The 16,788-nt window shown below is 33.6% G+C and overlaps 1 protein-coding gene across 1 annotated transcript in view; it reads right to left on the reverse strand.

Annotated features, from left to right (window-relative positions):
• Positions 1–5,811, reverse strand: part of LOC106670050 (gamma-aminobutyric acid receptor alpha-like) — a 156,447-nt gene extending 150,636 nt beyond the window's left edge. Inside the window, exon 1 of the mRNA XM_014400044.2 lies at positions 5,649–5,811. The gene's annotated coding sequence lies outside the window, so the exon portion shown is untranslated. The remainder of the gene's footprint in view (positions 1–5,648) is intronic.
• Between the last annotated feature and the right edge of the window lie 10,977 nt (positions 5,812–16,788).

Consider the following 16,788-nt stretch of genomic DNA (forward strand, 5'->3'; position numbering starts at 1 on the left):
TCACAAATCGAGACGCCCGTTTGATCTCACTGTCTCAACAAAATTGGTTCCAATGACGATTTCGTCTATTTACGCAAGTTGGACCGCCGGAATTGACAACAGCATTGTTATCTGGCGTAAACTTAAATTACAGAGTGTAATATTGAGGGATAATCAAAACCGTTATGATGACGCTAAGTGAAAATTAAAATGGCTGTAAAATTTATATAATCTTACCAGAGACTGTATGAAATGACATTGCAAATTAAATTTGAGATTTATTGAACAAACAAAAACTAACGATTACATTTTCTACCTTTTCACTAATAGTTTTAAAGTGTCAATAATTCAGAAAATAATATTGAAATATGCATTTTATGCGGTAAGTGTTATATTTTCAAATACAAGTTATAAATATTTAATTGAACAAAGAACAACGAACAAAGAAAACAAACATAACAAAACAGAAAATAGCCAGAACAACATTTTAACAGACCAGTCACTAATTTGTCATGTCCAAAAAAATAAATAAATTGCACTAAATAATAATAATCTTGAAGGGAGGGCGAAGGAACTGATTTTTTCAATTATTGATTTTCCAAATTCGACTTATCCATGATTTTTTATATAAAATAGCAATTTTTAATTACAAACGGAGGCTACGGTCGTGAGACCACCCGTTTCAATTAAACTTGATTTAGTAATTGAACTGGAACATGATTTGGTGATTGAACTGAAACTTGATGGTGGTGGCTGAAAAAATTAGAATCCTATCCTAGTTTACCCGACGACGGGCCCTAGGAGTCGAGATATTTTTATATTTTTATGTTATGTACATATTTTTTAAAATACACTGCTACTTCATTGCTTCCAGTTTTCATAAAGTTATTTGAAAAAAAGCTAAAACGCCTGAAACACTTCATGGAAAATCTATCATTATACCAAGCCAGTCCAAGTTTTGATTCAGAGCAAGCGCTCAACCATAAATACTTAGAATCATTGATGTTATGAGCTTATAGATCATCATGATATTATAGATTAAGCTCTGAGAAGATAAAAATATTTATAGCGATATACACAGATTTGAACATCACGCAGCACGACACTAACATCGCACGGTAAGCTTATAAGCACCATCTATGTCTTCAAAGCAACAAGAATACTGCCTGCTTTATAGTCACCACATCGAGGACAAAGCCACTTGTGTTTGTTTTATACTAAGTTACAAGGTTAACTCATCTAGGTTAAATATGACTAAATTGTATTTATTACTAAATTAGCCATTGTAAAATTAATAAATTGCTTCATTTGACCAGTTTTAATTTTAAAAAATGTATTTAAAAATATATGTACAATATTTGATTTGTTGTGTATATATTTTAAGTCATTAATTCACTACTTTCGTGGTCCGCTTGACCAATTAGTACATGACAATTAATTAAGGTTTTTAGTTGGCGTATCTAGCCGAAGATCGTGGGTTCGAATCCCTCTCGTGCCATTAGCTTTTTTTCATCTCAACTAAAACCCTTAATTAATTGTCATATATTTTAAGGTTATTATATTTTAGTCGATTTGTTGTTTATCCTAGGATAACAAAATAACATAGAAGATCGTATGTAATGAAATTAGATACCTATATAAAATTTTACAACGAAAAAATTATTCCACTAAAGTTGTAAAAAAATATATTTTTACAATTGGATTCGTGCTATGGAGTCATTAAAATTTCTAAATATAAATTGTTATACGAATAAAATAAATAAAAAATACATTTTTGGTTGAATTCCTCTTTAACAATTATTTATTCTGGCCGATGTCCGTTTGTACACAATCATTAAAACAATTATTGTATTTTATCCAAATTTAATGGTACCACAATTGTTCAAAAGTTGAATTTTTGTTCTTTCAGAATTTGTCAATAAATTTAATAATTATAAATGAGAAAAATAAGGTTGAATTCGACTAACCTTACCAAACATTTTATATCTCCGGCTCTAATTTATTTACAGACGCCGGATTTGTTTAATTACGTGTACGTTATAAGCTTCTCAATTCGTTCAAGTGTGCTGCAGAAAGGCGATTTCAAATTTACCACTATTTTGTAATTTTTGAAAAAAAAAGTGGGTATTTGGAAGGTGAAAGTTTTAAGAACAAAATATTTTTCGATTTTCCCCAAAAATTTGCATTCAGTTTTTGTTTCAACGCAGAAAACGAGTATCACTATTTTGTTGAAACAAGCAAATAATCCATCGGGGGAACTATGTACATACCTATTGACGTGCATAATTATTTTGTCACCGAGCGACGAGGAAAATCGGGTTAAAATATTTTTTTTTTTTAGCTTAGAAAAAAGCTGATATGTATTCCAATTCAGCCATACTAATATCCTGACTTAGAGAAAAAACAAATAATACATTTTCCCTTAAAATTTTCGCCTCCGACTTTTGAAAAATCACAAAAATAGCGATAACTTTAAAACTACGCCTTCTATCTACCGAAATTTTTAGCGGTTTAGAAATTTACGAACTACACGTAATGTGATAATGTTTCTTTCGTAAATAAATTAAAACTAGGTAAATAAAATAAAACTCACGGACGGCCTTTTCCAAACCTTATTTATAATGAGAATTAACTCAATTGCATGATCACTAAATTAACTTAATATCTCATCATTGTTAACTAGCTTAAAATAATAAATATACAGCTTTCCAACGATGTTCAATTTGATTTTTTAAATAATTTAATTTTTAAGTAAATCGTTGGATATCGATGATAGAAAATTTTCAAGTGGTTGTTTGGACCAAAAATTATTTTATTATTATTAATTATAACGTACTTTTATAGAAAAAATTAAAAATAAATTATTCGCAAAAACATTCTATATTACATCCAATGGTACAGCCCATCTGCAGGAGAAAGTTAGAAAAAATAATATTTATAAACAAAAAGTGGAAAAATGGAATAGTTCGTTCTCTAAAATATATGAAGTGACACAACAACCTAATAAAATAAACTAACCCACGTTTATAAAACGAGAGAGGACACGTTTCTGAATTTTACGGAGTACTAAAAAATTGAAACGAAAAAGGAAATAAAGCCAAAATCAGTTACAAAGTAATGGACCGCACAAATCGATTTCTCCAAACGTGGCATAATTAATAAGTGGCCGAGGGTGGGACTGACCTGTTAGGTAAGAAATAATTTCATCCCTTGAAAAGCTCCGCGATTCCGAGATAGTTGAACCTGACATCAGCTGGCAAAGGACGTTAACTCAGAAAATGAGTTATATCTTCAGGAATATTGTAATTATAAAGGCAAACATTAATGGGGTCATTTTGCAGCCGAGGTTTGTATTTTAAAAACAGCAGTTCCCCTCAGTTTAAAAAGCCGAAGAAATTTTGGTCGTTAAATTTTTTTAAATCGATATTTCCTATTAGTGCTTTGTACAAAACGAAGCGGTCAGAAATGAAAACTTGTTGCCGAGCATTTTGAAGCTTTGATGCTTTTTTTTGTCAGGCAGGCCAATCAAAAGTGATTTCAAGAAGAAATATCGTTCAAAGGGTCTGAAAAGTGAGAAAGATACTGCCGTGTTAAAGAAATTGACGGCACCAGGTTTGTTAATAATTTCTAGAGCAGTGATTTTTGCTAAACCTGGTCATAAAGTATGTTAGATGAAATTGGAGGGTGGTATACAGGTATTAAAGATTGCTTAAAACAAATCCTAATTTTGTTTTTTTCAATGATAATGTATTTTTTGCCTATTTTACTGGAAACGTGTTTTGGTTTTCTAACTTTTAATATATCTAATTTCATTACGTACGAACCTTGAAATATTTGCACAATTGCAAAAAGCGTATTTAGAAAAATTATGTAAATTACTTTAAATATTTTTTTTCGGCTCTTTAAGTCCACTGGCTAGAAGCTCAGAAATGTCCCTAATACATTTTGACCTACTATATAAAAAAATTTTCTTGACATCTGCCCCACGTTGATTAGTAAATTCTACTCATAACTAAATAGGCATTAATACTAATATTGTAAGTAAATGTTTATATTTATTAACCGTGTAAATTATTAGGACAAGTTAAAAGTGATGAGGAGAGGGTTGTATTCTTCGTACGCTTGACGAAAGGACAGAGTACATTTCTTTCTTTCAAATTCGTCTTATCCATGAATTTTAAGTACAAAATGAATCAACATATCATCATATATATATAATATATTATTGTCGTTTTTACATAGTAAATATCTTAGGGATGACGAAACTATCGTTCTTGAAAGTTTTCTTTATAGACTTCAAGAAAAATTGAACTGGACTTACAACTTACAATTTTTACTTAGACCTAAATGTTTTATTTAATATCATTATAAAATGACGTATTAAAAAATGACGGTAGCGTAAATTATTTCGAAGAATGCATTATGATATCTTTGCATTTAATGTTTTGTTGAGTATCAAATTTAAACAATTTTAATGTAAAAAAGAAAATGGTGTGGAATATAGTTCTATATTTCGTCATTATGATTTTGACCTAAATTAATTCACTTAGAAAAATATTTATTCACTAAAAAGTTTTAATGCTTAAAAAAATGAACTTTTTTATGACAACTGGGTAAAAATTTACTTTTTACTACTTTGCTCGAAATAAAATCATTTCATCGTTTTATATGAATATTAATTTCTATTAACCGTGTAAATTATTAGGACAAGTTAAATGTGGTGATGAGAGGGTTCTATTTTTCGTAAGCTTCACGAAAGGACAGAGTACATGTCTTTCTTTCAAATTTCCAATTCCAAATTTCCATGAATTTTGAGTATAAAATGAATCAATATATTCTCATTTTATATATATATATATATATATAATATATATTATCGTTGTTTTATAGAGTAAATATTTGAGGGAAAACGAAACTATCGTTTTTGAATTTTTTCTTTATAGACCAAGTAAATCGATCTGGTTTAAAACTCACAATTTTTACTTAGACCTAAATTATTTATTTAATATTATTATAAAATGACGTATTAAAAAATGACGAGTAAATTATTTCAAAGAATGCATTATGATCTTTGCATTTAATGTTTTGTTGAGTATCACATTTAAACAATTTTAATGTGAAGACGAAAATGGTGTGAAATATAGTTCTATATTTTGCCATTTTGACTTTGACCTAAATTAATTCCTTAGAAAAATATTTATTCTCTAAAAAGTTTTAATGTTGAAAAAAATTTTTTTTTTGTGACAACGGTAAAAATTTACTTTATACTACTTTGCTTGAAATGATTTTAAATGTGAGTTTATTGTGTGCTTTTGTGTTTATGTGCAGAGTTAATTTTTGGGTGTTCAGCATTTTTATAATTTTTATTATGGGAGGAACAATATTGTGCATAGGAAAAAGCACATCTGCGTGAATAATTAATTTCCTAGGTTTTGGAAGCCCATTGCTTGTTTTCACTTTATCTGTGACCTGTAAAATCTACATTAACTACAAAGCTGGGGATGCTTCTACAGCGAGGACATTTATTGTGTGAAACAGTCTCGTGAATCGTTCGCACACGTGCATGCAATTTTGAAACTGCATTTCCCCTTTATTTTATTTATTTTTGATCGCACTTTTGGTAGTTTTTTTTGCTGTTGTTCTTTTTGAAAAATTAGGACTGTTTTTACCTTTAGACGCTGTCCTCAGACGAGGTTTTCAATAATTAATTTGCAATTGAGGTTTGTTTTCTTTTATTAATGGGATTGCAAAGTGGTTTCTCTCTCTCGTCCTGGAAAAATTGCCGGACTCGAGATTGACGTGATGGGGCCGTGAGAGTTGGGGCGGCGCAGGGGCGGACTGACGGCTTCGGCTGCTCGGTCACGACTGAAGAGTGAAGAAGACTAACCGCCCACCCTCAGGGGCGACCTACCCCAACAGCACCCCCTCTGGCCTATTTTACCTGATTTCCGTTTAATTTCACCTTAACTACACGTCCATTTTTCATCATTTTCAAGTCGTTATTCAATCTCCCAATCAACAACATGAAAATAAAACGAAGGTTTCAACAAGATTTAACGACATTTAAAACCCATTCGTGACATTAATTTACCCCTCGGCTCTAACCACTTTCTAAAGATTTCGCTCGTAATTTCATTCATAAAACGTTTGTCACCCTTGAGTAAATTGCCAGTTGCATAAATTAATAGAATATAGGATTAAAACAATGAAATAACAAGAGGATTAATCTAAATCTTTGAACACTTCATTCCAATCTTTTTCAAGACGTTATTCCAGTATCCAACTACAGGTTGAGCCAAGGTTAAAGCCGAACAACTTTGCAAAATAGAGAAAACGACATGATGTTTGGTTTTCAATGGACGTTCCTACGATAAACTAGAATGGAATGATGCGCTATATCTCGATATACGGGACATATTGATATGTTTTTCAATGGATTATATTCATCTTATTTTATATATTACCAACTCCACGGTTCGTATCTTCTCTATTGATAGGTATAAAAATTCCAACTTCTCCGTGGTTGAAAACCTTTATTCAATTTAGTAAATTACATGGCGTTTCGAGCTCCTGGCCCATCATCAGCAACTCAACATAAAAAAATCTCATGGTATAATTCCCAATATAAAAAAATATATATATGTTTAAATTACAGTTTTAAAACCATGTTGACGACATTCCTCTTAACAAATAACCTCCTTTATTAAATTAGAAAAATAATAAATAAAAATTAGAAAAATAATACAGGGTGAATTGCTACTCGTGCTACAAACTTCTCCAGTAGATTCTTCACCCTAAAATGAACAAAAAAGTTCATATTGTCCATGGTCCGATTCTCAACCATTNGACCATGGACAATATGAACTTTTTTGTTCATTTTAGGGTGAAGAATCTACTGGAGAAGTTTGTAGCACGAGTAGCAATTCACCCTGTATAGATGGATCATTCACATAGTCCAGGTATAAATACTTTTATTTTAGAAAATTGTAAATTACTGATGGGTGTGCCTTCAGATTGGGAATTATAACATGGGATTTCTCTATGTTTAGTTCTGACGATGGGCCAGGATCCCGAAACGCCCTGTAATTTACTAAATTGACTAAAGGTTTTCAACCCTGGAGAACTTGGAATTTTTCAATCTATCAATAGACATGGATTATATTGTATTTTATGTGTGTTGTTTGGTGACTGTTAGTTGATGATTATTTGGAGATCGTGAGATGCGGTCTGGTGTGACGTAGGTTTTAGAAAAACTTTTTCTTTATCGTGCCAACGTTTCGATCGTTGTTGAGATCATATCAGGGTTCGGAATTTATATACATTGTTTAAATTATATAAAAACATGTAGGATGGGAAAAAATGAATTTATACAATGCTATAAATTTTAGACTCAAAGTATATGTACACAGAAAACAAACACTTTGAGTGAGTACACATACTTGTGTATAAAATTTCTAGCATTGTATAAATTCATTTTTTTGACAGCCTACATGTTTTTGAGCCATTTGTACAATTGAAACAATCTTTATCCCTATCTATATCTCTCAATCCCAAGCCCTGATGATCTTAATAAAGATCGAAACGTTGGCACGATAAAAAAAGTCTTTCTAAACCTACATCACACCAGACCGCATCTCACAATCTCCAAATAATCATTGTATTTTATAATACTCACAACGAAAAAGGTTTTTTTAATTTATCCAAAATAAATATATTAATATAATATTATTCATATTAATTATGCCATTTCAATTTTTTGTTCGTCTTGACCTTATCACAGAAAAGCCAGCAGGAAATTCGATGTTCAAACTTGGAACTCTATTCAGGTTAAATTGTAAGAGTTATGCTTAAAAATTACTCCATTGAATAGCAAAATATCCAGCACCTTGACAACGTCGAGCCACACATTATTTAAAAAACAAGCCTTTTTTTACTAAATCTAATCAGACATTTATAAAAATTAAAGTTAATTAAAGACCCATTGAACTGCACCTCATTTTGGCAACGACACTGAGGAAAAAACGGGGCCAACTGTCGGAAATACAGGGCTGTGATCAAGAGACCCTCAACTCCATCATGGCCATTCATGTTGTCGGCCAAAGCAAGGACGGACAAATGGCAGAATCGACGGTCCCACAGCGCAAAGGGCAGAACCACTTTGGATTACTTCCCAACAATACAAGTGCGAATTGTGGTTTAAACCTCAATTTTGGCTCTCTCAGTTCCTAAGTGGCCATGAAAACTTCAGGTCATACTTGCAGATTCCGCCTGTCAACCTCTGCAATCTGCGGAAGGTGCGACGCGGAACCAGGATGTGGAACGTGTACTATTCCACTGTGCACAGTGCAAAATCCACTGGGATCCGCTGAAAAAAATGTTCCAAAGTTGGCCAGCAGAAAAACGGAGGCTTGTGATGGACAAGGTCACCTATATTCTACAGGTTTGTGATTGACATAGCGTCAAACGAGAAGCGTAGTAAAGATTGAGTGAGGTAAAAGGGAGAAAACTGATAAGTATTGAGATTGCTAAAACAATAGGGAAATCGGGTTGTTTCACTCATTTAGTTTAATATTTATATCAAATTTGTCGTAAAAAGTTTTAAGTATGCATTATATGTTACAGTTTAGCTTCTATTTAATTATTTATTTAATTGTTGATAAAACCTATACGTATACACATGTGAGAGAGAAACAACAGGGGAGTACCCATTTAGTTTATTTAAATTCAAAGCTCGTTTTTAAATCCCTTTCTCCTCCTAATTACTCAGCTATCAGTTAGGAAATAGGAGGAAAGTTAAGTTTCAAAACAACAAATCCGATGCACTCTTTTGAATTAGGTTATGGCGGTTTCCTTGTCTATCACAAGCCTGTGTTTTTCTGCTGGCCAACTTTGCAACATTTTTTTTCAGCAGCTCCCTGTGGTTTTCGTACTGTGAACAATGGAATAGTACTCGTTCCACAATAGTATGGCGGTCCGCTGGTATAGGGTCTCAGGTATAGCAGGTTTTATCTCTGAGCTCAATTTTATCGCATTAGTTTTTTTTGTCAGCAGCGCTGAAGTTTGATTCTTTATTTTTGAATATTCCAGAGGATAGGTGTTAGAATAAAGTGATCCCTTTGTATCGTGAACTGAAATCCAACTTCTACCACCATAACTCATAAGCGTACATTCCCGACCTCGTCCCTTCGGATAACTTAGTTAATGGTTCAGTTTTTTTAGGACCAGGGGCAAGTAAAAGCTCCTCGTCCCACGTTTTGCGCCTATTGATATCATAGTGATACTGGATGCATCGGCTCCGGTGTTTAACATTTTTTTACGTTAAATTTTCACTCTGCCAAGTATTAACAAAGTATTTTTAAATTTTACGTCCTTAACTACAGTTTTATGTATTTGAAAGCTCTCTTCCTTTCTTAACTGTTAAATGTTAATAAATTAACGTAACTTTACTGAAATTAGTTTAAGAACATTAAATGCTCAATGGAACCATAAAAAGATAACGATGCGTATTACAAACATAAACTTGATATACTTGTAGATTTGTGTCATTCAGTCATTTCTTTTTGTTTATTGAATTTTTTAAAAAAATTCTTAAACGAACATCTTTGTCGTCAAAAAGGACGCACATTACATCCCTAACGATGTACGACAAAGTGACAAAAAAATGTATATCTAACCCGACGGTAAAAGTAACGGGCAATGGCAGATTTAGGTCAACCTGCTTGAGGGCGATTGGAGAAAATACGATTCTACATAAGTATCGAAACGAAACCTTTACAAGTAAGGAAAGCTTTGAATATACCTTCTATATAAAGATCTTGCTAAATACAGACAATATACGCCAGACGCTACCGAGAAATCAATCGAACGATAATTCGCCCATCCAACGAGATTAGCAAGCTGTTGATGGGATTAGGACGTTCTGTCTTTAATCAATAGAAATTTGCATATAAAATATCCCACCCACTCGAGGGACGAGAAAAAAGAACAAGGGCAAAAGGATTAACATCCCCGTAATTATTAATTATCACGAATCTGAACCAGAATACTCAAATATGATAAATGCGGTGGGCTCAAGGCATTCTGCACTTAGATCTGAATATACCTTTTGTGCTCCTTTATTTTTATACCTTGCTGGCCAAGCTTAGGTTGTTGAAGGGTTGTCTGCGGCCACGTAGTGTAGGATCTTGCTTGCGTCATTTCCTCTCCTAGGTGCAAAAATCTATACTTACATAAAACCTCAAAGAAGCATAAAACGTATCCTGTGGTCTTCTTCATGGCCAAATCTGCACAATGTTCTCCTTCCATACGGTGCATGCGCCTACTTAGGCGGCAGTGCCCTGTCAGGAGTCCAACCACAACCCTGGTTCCGTTTCGGTTGCCTTCCATTATCTTTGTAAGTCTTCCCGATGGCTCTTTACTGAATCTCTTCGCGTCCCTCAGGCCTGGGGTTCCATCAGGTTTTGGAATTAAGGATCCTTTTTGGGAAGTATCCGTTTTTGTGGCAAGATACTAAGCTACACTAGGATTCGAGGCCTAGAGAATTCATATTGGCTCCTTTTTTGGCCAGCACGTTCTCTTTCTCAATGCCTTTATGTCTTGGTACTCATGCCAGGGTCATTGGTGTCATTAATTTCAGCCAGAGATTCCATACGCTTTTTACCTTCGCTTCGCATAAAGCTATGCCCGTAAGGCCCCTGACTCTCACAGAAAATGGCTTCCTGGAATATGTTCCTAGCGTTTTTATTTCTCTGAAATGTACAATTCCTATGATTACAGTGTGGAAAACTGTTGCGCTTATACCTATGTTTAAAGTCAGTTCGGTCTACGGAGTCATCCCGAGGATTCTACTAGCTCCCCTGCTTCTATCCGTTTTTGAGCCTTCAGTATACCAGCATGAATTGTCTTTAAGAGGTATTCCTTTGGCCCACTCTTACCTTTCTGAGAGTACCTTATGTTGGTTAAGTTATATTTTAGCGTAGTAGCACATTACATAGACTGAATATAAATCGTGGAAAAATGAAAATACTGTATCACAGTTGCTATTGAAATATTGCTTATTGTTGGCAAGCTTACGTTTTGAACAATATGATATATTAACAAGTAGAGGACAAGGCAATTTAGAAAGAAAATTTTCAGAACTTTGAAACTATAATTAATAATTTAAATGGCTAAGGCCATCAAATCAGTCGCAATCCACAAAATATACTGCCTTGTCTATACCGAATGGAGATTGTATTTTTGATGTCGAATTGGTGGGGTGTCAAAGTCGATCGGGTTTTCTATAAATTTAACTATTAAATTTTTATGTTTAAAAGTCTTGTTATGAGGCTCCGCTCGCAAGCTGATTAAAAGAGTTAAATCACTTTACCGAGAGAGCGTTGAATCTCTATGGAAAAAAATGGGCGCTAGATTGGATTTTTCCACTAAGTAACTTGAGAAGTGACTTCACCACGGATGCAACTTCAACCGCCCTCATTGCTCCAGCAGCTATCCATTCTTTTATCACTTCTCCAGGGCGTCCGGATATCGTCTTTCAGCATTCTCGCCCGTTCAAATTTCAGTATTCGAGTATCACTCTAGCTCTTATTTATTTACTTGCAGGTTGTTACATGTTACATGAAATCACAATGCTTACAGATGAGCTCTGCGAGTTTAAAAAAAAACGTGTTAATTTCTTTTTCTTTTATTTTTAATAAAAATATTTATTTCCATTAGATAAGCAATTTCATTTGTTTATATATTCGTTTTATTAAGTTAATTAGAAGAAAGAGGTAATGAAATTACAGGGTTGTTAATGGTTATATGAACGAAATGACCAAGTGTTATACCTTCATTTAATTCTTCGTTTTTTAAAATTATTATTGAAATTATTTTTCGCAATAATAGAAAACCGCTGACCAGTTTGTAACTTCATTAATACAAACTACTGTAATTCATGTAATCGACTTTTACGATCGGCCTTTTTGTTGGCACACTGACATTCGAAAAACCCGCCAAAGATTACGCATGGAATTACGTGAAAATAAGTTTGTTGAGCTCGAGTGGTGAGCTCATGAGAAGGAAGTGATTCATTTCACTGAGCGGTATTGATCCGATCCTTTAAAAAAGCGGTATTTCTATACTAGAAACCATAGGTTTTAGTATTATATATCAATAATATTTTCAATTCCTCATGAACGGGATTTATTTCTCAAATCACTGTTGGTGGTCATTTCGTTCCAAGCTTTGCAGCCTCGTAAAATATTAAGGGTACAATCCTCCCCGACTCCCCCAAATTTCAACATTTTTGTTTTTTCTGAATTTTTCGTGAAACATTTTTTCATCAATTCTGCAATGTAACTAGGTTTTCTTACAGCAAATTTAACGTCTTTCAGATAGCAGAAACCAGATTTTTCTACAGTTAGAATTCTGAGGTTTATAAGCAATTTAGTGGACCTATGTAGAAAAATTTAAAAAACCCTGAAATTACTTCTTTACCGTTGAGATTTGGACAAGGGTTAAGAGAAGGTTTTTTGTTGCATATGGTGAGTAGAAACACCTCCTGAAATTTTCGACACTTATCGCCAGTCGCCCTATGTGTACATATATATATGTATATATGTATATATGTATATATATAGGTATANATCAATAATATTTTCAAATTCCTCATGAACGGGGTTTATTTCTCAAATCACTGTTGGTGGTCATTTCGTTCCAAGCTTTGCAGCCTCGTAAAATACTAAGGGTACAATCCTTCCCGACTCCCCCAAATTTCATCATTTTTGTTTTTTCTGAATTTTTCGTGAAACATTTTTTCATCAATTCTGCAATGCAACTAGGTTTTCTTACAGCAAATTTAACGTCTTTCAGATGGCAGAAACCAGATTTTTCTACAGTTAGAATTCTGAGGTTTATAAGCAATTTAGTGGACCGATGTTGAGATTTGGACAAGGGTTTATAGAAGGTTTTTTGTTGCATATGGTGAGTAGAAACACCTCCTGAAATTTTCGACACTTATTCCCAGTCGCCCTGTGTGTGTGTGTGTGTGTGTGTACTTTTACTTAAATTTAAATATGTTTTCTTTGTAACTATATTCGTGGGTGGGAATCGGCTCAATTTTATGTAACCTTTGACAATCAACAAAATGAACAAACATACTTCTTTTATTTTTTATTGTGGGTTACGTTGAAAAGGAAAACCAACCTAAGTGAAGATGTTTGTTCATGAGACCGGAAATCAGTTCACAAGGATGCACAGCCCGTATAGTTTTCGTGTAGTTCATCCTTCAACTTATGAATCTTTCAGGGAGCGACCGAGGTATTGCGGCTTTTTGGACTTTTGGAATGCGTTTGACATTTACAGAAGGCGTTCCGTTAAAATAACTTCCTGCAACAAATTAAAGATGGAGGTTTAATTAGTTTACTCCAAGGAATTGGGCAAACTTTGAAATCTGGTGGTAATAGTATTAATTGGTAATTACCTTAGTTGATGGAAAAGTTGTGCCTAGGCTTTGAACGAATATGGAAATAGCGTAGTGTAAATAAAGTGCCACATTCATTAGAAACAAAAGAAATAAACTGTTTAAGTTTCATCTCTGTTTTCTTAATTTCAATTTTTAACCTTAAAGCCGCCACTTAGTGCTGAGGATATTGCGCGTGGGGTGGAACTTATTGATTATGGACGTTCCATCAGGTATGCTGCGAAACCTTCCCTACGAAACTCTGCGAAACGCCGTTAGACATTTTTGAGAAACTGGGTCCTACCAAAGAAAGTGTGGTTTTGGACGCCCTAGGATAACAGAACCATAGGATAACCATTTTTTGACTTTGAGGATTTTGCGAAACTGCGAAACTGGCACCTTACTTGGTCAAGCGCTTCATCAGCTCCAGGAAGTTCGAGGTGACGAAATGTTTGAACGCACAGCTTGAAGAAGATTAAATCAATGAGCGCGAAAGAGTGTGGAGAAGGCGAAATGAAAGGCATGAAACCTGAATTTTTCCCAGAGTTAACCTTTTCAACATAGCTCAGTGATGGTGTGTTGTTCGTGAACGGTCTTTGACGGTCAATCGCTACGTGGATGAAATTCATCATGCGTTGTCTATCCTCCATAAAATCTGCGACAATCCTATTCTAATGAACGATAACACCCGTCCACATGTCACAGTACAAACGTACCTTCAACAGCATAACATCAGGGACTTAGCCTACCATCCCGTTCTCCAGAATTAAACAATATCGAACATTGATAGGATAACCTCAAAAGACGAATAAAAGAACGTCCATCACTTCCTGATACACTCCACGATCTTCCAAAGACTCCTTGTGAAGAGTGGGCTAACCTCCATCAATGAGACATTTGCAGACTGGTAAAAAATATGCCGAGGCGTCTTCGAGATGTAATTAAGGCAAGAGGAGGAAATACTCGATATTGAAATGTTAATTAGAAGTCTAAAACAAATTTTATCTGTCCGTCCTTTTTTTAAATTTTTCATTTTCTTTAGAAATTTAATTTTTTTTATAACTGTTTTAGACAAAGACTCAATTAATAAATGATAAAAAACATGAAGCTTTGATTAATATATAGAATATATACAAATCAAGTTTTATTATAAGTGGGTGGAATTTTTTGAGTCAGTGTATAATGGTAAATTTATACAGGGCCTAAATAAAAAAATCAAAACGAGGCAAGGTTAGAAGACCATTACTACCAAAATATATCGACTTATATTATATCCCGATCGCTTATTCATTTATCAAATCCTCCGGCAAACTTTAATGAATGAGTCGGCGAAGTTTATTTCAGAAACTTTAGCCTACAAACAGAAATTCTAACCTCCAGTGACTTATTCAACTGTACTCTTTACCAATTAATGTAATTTATAAGTGATTCGGTGACAGATTTGCAGTCAGCTTAATAAACGATCCGTAAATTTATTTAGCTTGATGAAAATGAATTTTTATTAGGAAGTCATTCGATTTGATATCACCTTAATAATTTGAATATGCTTAAGAAGACTTAAAATTGATTATTCTAACTTTTGTAGCTTACTTGTAATATGAAACACAGCTTTTTAGCCTTATCTATATTTTTAATCATGATGGTGATGATGATGATGATGTACACGAAGAAGTCGGGGTTTTTGTTCTCCAAGCACTGCGCCATTCTTCTGGCTTATTGTACTGTTTTAGTTCCTTAGTTCAGTGCAATCTACTCGATCCTTCTCCTAAGGTTTAATGACTGCCGTTGCCACAATTCTATTCCCTGAGTTTTCTTTGTATACCAGGTTATGTCTTCACTGGGTAGCTTCACATTCGAGGATCAAAATAGTTGATGTTTCTTCCTCCTCCTCCTCACATAATCTACCTTAATACCATTCCTAACCTATGCTTGTACAAAATATCGCCTCATCCGGTTCGTTCATTTGTTTTCCAGCCATCTGTGTGCCACATCATCTGATGTCCTCCTGAATTCTTCTTCTCCTTTTTAGTCTATTGTTTAGGACTTTATACGATGTAAGATGTTAATGTTGTAAAGAGTGTTGTGAATAAGTCAGTCCCCATTCCTGAGTTTATTAATTATTATTATGTGTCGGAAATGTTTAGTCCCCATCTAATATGACAATTTTTGGAGCCTAATGTGCTTTTTCTAGCTGCTTCTCCTTACATAAATGTTTCTTCTGGAACTAGGCTTACACATTTTCAATCATAGTGATGCAAGATGTTTTCCATGTGCGGTGAATTATTTCATTACGGTAATAAATACGTTTTGCTGAGAAAAATCCCGTCCCGTGTGGGTATCCGGATTTTCATATTCATGAAAGGCGAACGGAGAGCCCTTCTGCGAGAAAGTTTGATTAGTTTTCATGAAAATTAATGCTTTATTGTAATCAGATTTCCAATTTTCCCCCGATGACGGCCAGTCGGTATAAGGATAAATGTGATTTGTCTATTGTTTATTCCCTTACCTGAAATAAAGGATTTTATAAGTAGGTGCGTCACAAAAGATTCCATACTTAGAGTGTAAATTAGCGGTTTTGGAGCCTTACAAACCAATGAACAAAACAATACATTCAAATTATTTCTATTAATTTAATTTGTTGGTAAAATTATTTTTTTATACCAAATATTTCAATTGCTAAGCATTTTGCGCCTCGCGTAGAAGAGGGAACAGGGACGGCATAAAAAATTGGTGTTTGAGTTCAGAAAAGCCAACAACCTAGATTATAAAAAAAATGACATACTTGGAAATAAAAGTTTCTGAAAGATATAATTACAAATTTTACAAGTTTTATTATTACTAATTTATAAATGTTCAATAATAAACATTCTTCAAAAAGAATTTAAATTAGAAGATTCAAGAAAGATAAATGGAGAAAACTCATCAAAAATCATTTAAAGGTGGCTAAAAAAACAATTAAAAACCGAAATTAATCCTTTGACATGTTGAAAACACTAACCCTTACATATTTATATGTGGTGTTTAGTGACCGTTAGCCAATGATTATTTGGAGATCGTGAGGTGCGGTCTGGTGTGCGTAGAGTTTAGAAAAACATTTTGTTTACCATGCCAACGTTTCGATCTCTATTGAGATCATCTTCAGAGCCTGGGATTTTTTTAATCTAAAATTTTCCAGCGTTGTATAAATTCATTTTTTTCACATCCTACATGTATTTGTAAAATTTAAACAATGTTTATAAATCCCAGGTCCTGAAGATGATCTCAATAAAGATCGAAACGTTGGCACGATAAAGCAAATGTTTTTATAAAACCTACGTCCGCACTTCACGATCTCCAAATAATCATTAAATATTTATATATGTGTACAA

This window comes from Cimex lectularius, unplaced genomic scaffold (assembly GCF_000648675.2).
Source record: "Cimex lectularius strain Harlan isolate CLEC.00 unplaced genomic scaffold, Clec_2.1 scaffold38, whole genome shotgun sequence".
Lineage (NCBI taxonomy): Eukaryota > Metazoa > Arthropoda > Insecta > Hemiptera > Cimicidae > Cimex > Cimex lectularius.